The sequence below is a fragment of the Condylura cristata genome, unplaced genomic scaffold, assembly GCF_000260355.1.
Source record: "Condylura cristata isolate star-nosed mole 26May11 unplaced genomic scaffold, ConCri1.0 scaffold00034, whole genome shotgun sequence".
Taxonomy (NCBI): domain Eukaryota; kingdom Metazoa; phylum Chordata; class Mammalia; order Eulipotyphla; family Talpidae; genus Condylura; species Condylura cristata.
This window is the reverse complement of record NW_004567135.1, coordinates 10,698,001-10,706,448: the sequence shown is the minus strand read 5'-3', so window position 1 is coordinate 10,706,448 and position 8,448 is coordinate 10,698,001. Positions and strand designations below refer to the sequence as shown.

Genomic DNA, 8,448 nt, shown 5'->3' with positions numbered 1-8,448 from the left:
CTGACCCACATGGCGCGGCAGACCTCTCCTGACCCGCCCGCTGCTCCCCTCAGCAGTGTACTTTTGTCAATCTGCCTGTTCTGCTCCCCACTCTGTCTCTCGTGAAACTTCTCACCACCTCCTGCACCTCTAGCCTGTACCCCAGTACTATATACATAAATAAATCTTTAAAAAAATTGTTTGCAGAAAGTATAATGAAGTGAGGTGTCACTATCTGTGAAGTGAAAATCTTTCTAAAACAGCACATACAGTATGCGCCTACTTGAAAAACTACTTTATCAAGTATTGTGATGCTCTGATATCTCCCAAAATATTCCTCACATGGTGGCTAGACCATAGGAATATTTCCCTTCCCTCAATTTAATACATCCTTATCAAAGAACAAGTTGTATTTTTGATTTATAAAAATAAAAGCAGTTAAAAAAAACTTCCAAAACAATGAGAGAGGTTGACTGGGACAAGGAACCCTGAATAAGATGAGGGGATCTTCCATCAATTCATCGTGCTCTGAAATCATCCTAAGCTAAACTACAGACTCTTTTCCCTCTCTGGTAATGACAGCTGTAGGAATCTTTTCCAATAGTGAAGACAACATAAAATGAAATTTTAAAACCACATTTCCAAGCGCTTCATGCTAGAAACATTTACTCCAGCCCCTTTTGGGGGGTGAGGATGAGCCTGGGGGTGGCATGCGTGTGGGGAGCAGCCACGGTACCTGCGCCCTTTCATTCATTCACACGACGGCCTGAGAGGATAAGCAGACTTTCCTGCGCTTTGTAAATAAGGAAGCTGCACCTCAGAGAGGCTAACTAACAGGACTGCTCCGCCTAGTCAGCCAGGACGTCAACCCACTCATGCACCTGCATCCCTCAGGTACATTGGCTGCCTCAGTTTATCGCTGTGTCTAGTAAAAGCATCTATAACGACTCACTCTCTCCTCCTTGCACTGTATACAGTGGCCCCTTGACTGGAGAATCAGGGAGATGGTATTTTTCCTGACCTCAGAAAAGTTCATACATAAGAACTTTCTCAGTGGATACCCCATCTGGCCATATCCTGTGAGTCTGCCCGCCCCCCTGTATACTTCAGGGACCCAGAGAGCTACTAGAACCTCAGGAAACAGTAAGTATCTTTGCTTATTTGATAAATTAGGGAGTGGACCCCCAAAGACTATCTGTGGGCTAAAGAGCAGAAATCCAGAAGTTTGCCCTGTCCATTTGAGAAGCTTTTCTAGTATATGGGCCAGTCTGGGTTCCCTTTACCACCTGATAGCTATCTTCCCATGATGCTTCACTCCTTCATCCTCCCAGGCTCTGGAAGAAACAGTGGTCCTGTTCTGTGTGTCCCCTGCCTCATTCAGGCTTCTCAGAGGTGGCACTGTTGAGAGAACACAGCTGTGGGGTCACACAAGGCTGGGTTCAAATTTCTACTTAGCGTCCCCACCACTCACTGGCTTCAGGGAAGTTAATCAGTTATGCTGAGGCTTCCTTAGCTAAGCTCTAAGCACGAAAGGATGAGATATCTATTTATATTTATGAAAGCACTTAGTAGAGTCGCGGGCACTAGAATTTTCATTTTCTTTTGGTCCTGTTAAAGTACCTGTCTCATTTCAGGGAAGACAGCCTTCACTTTCTTGGAGTTACATCCAGTTGTTTTTCCTCTCAATCTAGAATCACCCCTTCTCCAAAGCACATCCAGCCTTAAACAAACAGCCAATGAAATTTCACAAAGGCAAGAAAACAGCTTCTAGGGTCTTGGCGTATGCACACATGAATGCCAGAAACATAGTTTCTAGAAAAGGATCCCCCAAAGCCTTTGACTGTAAGTCCTGTGGAAACCACTGGTCAGTTGGAGGCTCAAAAGTAGAGGGGGACAAAAGAATGAAAATGTTACCAACCTTAGAAAAATTGCGGCCAGCCGTCCAGTGGGAGGGGGTGAGAATTATCTGAGGGGCGAGGGGAAGGTGTGGGCTATTTAAAGTGTGACTCCAGATCCTCAGAGGCACTTGTAATTCTAAACTCAGCCCGGCCCACATTCCGCCCTCCTGCCTTCCCCACCTCCCCTGGCCAGCCCCAGACAGCACACAGGAGCTTTTCTCAGCCGGGAGCAAGGCTGTGTACCATGTACCCGGTAGGTCAGGACAGTTGTTGGTAAGTTTATGGGCCACTTGCTGTCCTCTCTGCAGTTCACGTGCTCGTCCCTCTTGATGACCTCGGGGTCTCTCTAGAAGGATTCTACTTGCCACCTTTCTCCAGCTCAAGTACACCCATAAATCTATCAAGAAGAGGTGTTGCTTTGGTCAGGCGCTGTGTAGATTACGTTAAGACTGCCTTTATCAGGCCTTCTGCAGCTTTCGACTTCCAGGGACAGTGAGAGCAAAGATCCACCTAGAACTCTGAGCCGTCAAAAACTCCCTAAACAGACACACACATCTTTATGCACATGGAAAGTCTAGGAAAATATTCACAAGATGGTTAATGGAGCTACATTCGGAGGTCAGGGTTGAGGGGTCAGGACATTCTTTACTTCCATTTTTAAGCTGCATTATTGTTTGAGATTTTAAGTAAGGTGATAGAATTGATTTTTTCCCCCCTAAGATTTATTTACAACAACTGGGGTATAGGCCAGAGGTGCAGGGGGTTGAGCAGATTCACCAGAGATAGACTGGGGAGCAGAACAGGCAGGTCTACTGGAATACACCGCTGAGGGGAGCAACAGGGGAGACAGGAGAGGTCTGCTGCTCCATGTGGGTCACCCCTCAGGCCAGGGATCGAACTTGTGTTGAAGCGTTTGGGGATAGCTTCATAGTGCTACGCTTTAACACCTTGTGCCACCATGGAGGCCCTAGAGTTGATTTTTAAAATAATGTTATGAGCCAAAAAATGAAAACGACGTGCCAATTTTACAGCAAAGCCAAGCCCTACATGCTATAATGACATTTTTGAAGATGTCTAGACCTGAATTCCTAAAACACACTGATAGGAACCAATGCTAGCACCACAAAAATGTTCAAAAATTCCAAAAACCAACCAAAGTCTTAAATCCCTCAGAGGGACAGTCCCCCTAGAACCGCTGTGGGGAGCAGCAGATCCTCTGTTCCTTCAGGAGGAGTGAGGCCTAGAACCCACTCAGCTATGCACTGAAAGGCAAAAGAGGAAAGAGGAAAGAGGAAAAACGGCAAAAGAGGAAAGCCGTTGGGCCTCGGGGTCAGATGGCCCAGGCTTTGAGTCCCGCTCCCATCACTTTCCTGTCTGTGACCTTGAGCAAGGTGCTCCACTTCTGAGCATGTTGCTTTCTCATCTATTGAATTGGAAACTATTCCTTCTCCTACAAGTCTGGCATGGGGCTTCAGGAGATGAGTAAAAGGCCCAGCGCACGGCAGATCCTCAATCCGGAGCTACTGCTATGCTGAAGGAACGATTCACAGCGCACAGGGAAGTTTTCTTGAAGGGGATGGGGATGGGGTTGAAGAGAGTAAGACTCAGTCAGTGGAGGGGGGAAGGGGAGTGCCTGGATGGGATAATAAAATGGGCAGTGAGAGGAAAGAAATGTAAATCAGAGATTTTAAGGCAATTCTATTTCTCTCACCCCTCAGCCACCTCTAGGGCATGGAAGCAGGGGGGGAAGAAGCAATGTGTAACACCCGGGGAGCTTGCTGATCATTTTTATGTCTCAGACACAACTTTCCTGAGGGAACGGCTGAGATGTCATCCAGCCGATTTAGTCTGTGTAAAGCCATCAACCAAAAAAGATCCTGTGAGAAAGGTGACAGACTCGTAGGTACCCAAAGCCCTCACGAAGGGCCCAGCAACGACCTGGACCAGGAAGGCCGTGGCTACCCACTGCCTCAGCAGAACGGACGGTCATCAATGTCCTTCACCCCGGAAGGCAGCAGTGTCTGAGACAGACATGGGAGAAACGAGCTAAAATGTCCAAAGCCACCCTGGTGTCACCTTTGTTCCTGGGTTCAGAACCCATTTGGGAGGTGGCAAGACACCTGACTTTGGCAGGATTTACGATTCCTCGGAAGATGCAAAGAAAAGTGAGCCCAGACCCAGACTTGCCAGACACGGCCTGTGGGAGAGACGACACCTCAGAAAACAGCAGGAGGAACACAAGAGCAGAAGGAAGAAGGCCAGGGAACACGAAGCCAGGGCTGGGCTGCACAGAGGAGGAAAGACGCTATCTGTGGTGACTGTGCGGATTTGCCATGAGAGGATTAATAAAACCTTTTATGGGCCTGGCTGTTTGAAGAAAAAAAAAATTCACCTTCATGGGCAAGGTCGTTAACTTCCACTTTTGTTTATTATTGAGTAGTACTCACTAGTCACTATTAATTGAGCTACTTAGCATTGGAAACACTGGCGATTGTAATCCAAACTTACCTGGGAACTGGAGTTGACTGAGGATTCAAATTCCAGATCATTGTCTAGCCTTTCCTGCATGCTTACACACAGTGCAGTGGGAATCCCAGGTTCCGGGAAAGACTTTTGGTGATCAAGCCTCTTCAGGATGACCCTGAGTTAGTTTTGAGTTCTTCTTCTTTTTTTTTTTTTTTAAAAGATTTATTTATTTGTGCATACAGAACTGGGGTACAGGCCAGAGGTCAGGGGCAGTGAGAAGATTCACCAGAGATAGAGCGGGAGCAGAACAGGCAGATCGATGAAGTCCACTGCTGAGGGGAGCAGCAGGCAGGTCAGGAGAGGTCTGCAAAGCCATATGGGTCACCTCCAGGCGGCAATCGAACTCATGCGGAAGTGGCTTTAGCTTCTCAGTGCTGTGCTTTAACCCGCTGCGCCACCAGGGAGGGCCTGAGTTGCTCTTTTTATATTGAGGGATATTTGGCCTGACTTCGCCGGTAGTTCTTGGTTTTACTTACTTGCTGCCATGTTGCTCTTTTATTCCTTGCCAAGTCTTTGGTATCCCCGTTTCTTTTGCTCTCTAAAGTAGGAATGGATGCAGGAGGTCTTACGGCCTTTCCCGTGTTAACCAAAGTTAAAAAGAGAAGTTTGGGGCCCTCCCAGGTGGCGCAGCGTGTTCAAGCACAGCAATAAGAAGCTAAAGCCACTTCAGCATGAGTTCGATTCCCGCCTGCCGCCTGCCCGGAGGTGACCCACATGGCGTGGCAGACCTCCCCTGACCCGCCTGCTGCTCCCCTCAGCAGTGTACTTAGTCAGTCTGCCTGTTCTGCTCCCCACTCTGCCTCTGGGGAATCGTCTCACCAGGTGAATGCCCCTCTGGTCTGTACCCCAGTTCTACACGCATAAATAAATAAATCTTAAAAAACAAACAAACAAACAAAAAACTAGAAGTTTGAGGACCCTGATAGGTGACTAAGCATCACAACTCCCTTGTTGGGGGTTAACACAAACCAGGCAGGACTAGCCAGTGTCTATGTCCTGTCACTATCATCCTTTGGTCTCCTGGGAAATCTGGATACACGTAATACTAGAACCAGCATCCAAGAGATCTTGCTCAAGAGACTACCTAAGTTTAAGATTCACTTGAGTGAGCACGGAAAACCAAAAGCTATGTTAGCCAATCAGGATGCCTGAAGCAAAGTGAACCATGGAGAAAGAGAGCATAGGAGATGGCTTGGCCTCTGTAACTTGACCTGCACATATTTAAAGGCTAAGATGCCATGATACAATAACCCAACAATATATTTTGTCTCTACCAGGAGTGGAGCAAGAGCAAATAAGCTTTCAAAGAAACAACTTGTTTCAAAGAGAGTATTTCTGAGGGATCAGTTTCAACACTGGAATGGGTTGGTAAAGGAGAGATGGATTCAGCTCCTTGGAGGCCTTTCAGTTAACAGGCATAGTGCTGTTTAACTCCAGGAGCGAGGAATTGGCTGACCTTTTTTTACGCCTCTTTCTCAAATGTGGCACTGAACAGGCAGAAAAGGAGCCAGTGGGATAAGTGGAACAATCTGAACAACAAAATGAGTTATAACAGTATGAGATTAAAATGCATTCATGAGTTTTGAGCTAAAGTAAATAATAAATAAAAAATCAATTAAGCTAGCAAGTGTGAGGTGGAAGGCTAGCACTTCTCTCCAGTATAATTCTCATCAGTAACGGTAGAAGGAAGAGAGAAATAGAAAGTTACCATTAGAGAAAAACCACCATACAGCTATAGACAAGATTCACCAATGACTGCTCAAATCAGTGGAGAAAAGTTTGAGGAGGAATATTTTCAACTCTCAAAGTATCTCCTCCGAGATATTTACTAATTACAAAAGGAAAGATGTTACCTTCACTCTGGGGGAGCCACCTTAACCAAGCCCCCAAGAGCAACACCAGGAGGAAAAACCCCCGCCCCAGGAACCATGCAGGATGATGTGCTAAGAGCACAGCCTTGCTGTAAGGCTCTTGCGGAAAATGCAGCTGGTTATCAGAAGGCCTGAGACACACGGAGGGGGGGAGCGGACATTGGACAAAGTAACTGTTCACAACTTTCCAAAAGAATCAAAGTCACAACAGACAAGGACCGAGTACAGGAGAGTGAGAGCTAGTCACAACGGAAGGCAGCACCGGATGCTAAGTAGGTTTTGGGGGTTTTGGGGTTTTTTGGTTTTTTTTGGTTTTATAATTTGCTCCCCGGCCATTGAATTCCACGTACTTGACCTTGCTGTGAAACTCTGGGACAGTGCACATAGGGTCACAGGGGACTACAAACTTGAGGCACTTTTCTCTTGTGTTTCTTTGATACCAGATAGGATAATTCGCCTAAATTCTGTAAGTGCCAGGTCTTGAAGTAATAAAACGGGCGACAGAAGATATTAATAGCACGACCAGTCATATTGGCAGTCACCACTGCCAGTGTTACTGAGCGCTTCAAAGTGCCAGATTGTGCCAAGTACTACAACATGCCATTACTTTGTCTTCAGACATGCTATGAGGCCCTCCCTGGTGGCGCAGTGGGTTAAGCACAACGCTATGAAGCTAGCTGCGGCCGCTTCAAAACAAGTTCGATCCCCAGCTAGGGAGCTGACTCACAGGGCATGGAGACCTCTCCTGCCCCACCTGCTGCTCCCCTCAGCACTATACTTTGTCAGTCTGCCTGTTCTACTCCCCACTCTGTCTCTGGTGAATCCTCCCACTGCCCCTGTGCCTCTAGTCTGTACCCCAGTTCTGTTTGCATAAATAAATAAATCTTAAAAAAAAAAAAAAAAAAGAGAGCATGCCATGAAGCAGCATGACTAGTATGACCAGCCCAGAGATGAGAAAACACAGACTGGGAGAGATCGATGTGACTGAAAAATGGCAGAGTCAGAATTTGAACATGTTAGACTGCCGCTCCTGACTCATGCTATACTTGAAATCTGGCTAGGTAGGGAAAGAGAAGAAAAAGACAAGCATGTCTCTAGACTATTTGGGCTATCACTGCCCTGTAGGATTAAATACAACTGTCTCAGGAAAATAATTGAGTAATGAAATGACGAGAAAAATAACACTTTCATCAGATGTGAAGAATATTGTAGACATCTCATTAGAAGTCTCACTTCCCTAACATGGGTGCTCTATAATCCTCGCTGTCGCTCTGCCCTGCCAAATTCAACCTTTCTCTTTAATGCCAGAAAATTAATAGTAGTGCTTTCCTAATTGTTTCAGTTTCCTTGATTTCTCGTCTGATTTTCAGAGTACTGAGATTTTGGCAATTTATGTAACTAGTCTCAATAGGTAGATCTTGGTTGATTAACAGGGATGGTGCTGAATGAGTGGGGAATGCTCAACGCAGCTCCCACACCCTGATGCTATAGCTGGGAGGGTTAAGGGTGAATGACAGCATGTAAAAAGAACAATTTCAGGGCTCTCCCTGGTGGTGCAACAGGTTGAGGTGCAGCACTAAAAGCTATTTGCAGCCACTGAAGCATGAGATCCATCCCCTGCCAGGGAGCTGACCCACCTGGCACAGGTGACATCTCCTGACCCCGCTGCTGCTCCCCTCAATGGTGTGTTTCAGTGGATCTTCCTGTTCTGCTCCCCACTCTGTCTCTGGTAAATCCTCTCACCCCCACACCACTGGCCTGCACCCCAGTTCTTGTATGCATAAATTTTATTTTAAAAAAGAACAATTTCAATTGTTAGAGAATCTTTTACCCTGCTGAACATCTTTTTTTTTTAAAGATTTATTTACTTATACATATAGAACTGGGGTATACAAGCCAGAGGTGCAGGGACAGTGAGAAGATTCCCCAGAGTCAGAGTGGGGAGCAGAACAGGCAGATTGACAAGTACACTGCTGAAGGGAGCAGCAGGCGGGTCAGAAGAGGTCTGCTGCACCATGTGGGTCACCTCCTGGGTGGGGATCCAACTTGCACCTAAGGCTGAGGTCAGCTTTGCAGTGCCGTGCTGCGCTTTAACACCTTACGCAACCGGGGAGGGCCCTACCCTGAACATTGTTAAACACCACCAGGAGTTTATTTGTAATGGGCAAGAAAAT

At 46.6% G+C, this 8,448-nt stretch overlaps 1 protein-coding gene across 1 annotated transcript in view; it reads right to left on the bottom strand.

The window, feature by feature from the left end:
* Positions 1–1,945, bottom strand: part of SLC6A13 (solute carrier family 6 (neurotransmitter transporter), member 13) — a 26,449-nt gene extending 24,504 nt beyond the window's left edge. Inside the window, exon 1 of the mRNA XM_004692836.2 lies at positions 1,898–1,945. The gene's annotated coding sequence lies outside the window, so the exon portion shown is untranslated. The remainder of the gene's footprint in view (positions 1–1,897) is intronic.
* Between the last annotated feature and the right edge of the window lie 6,503 nt (positions 1,946–8,448).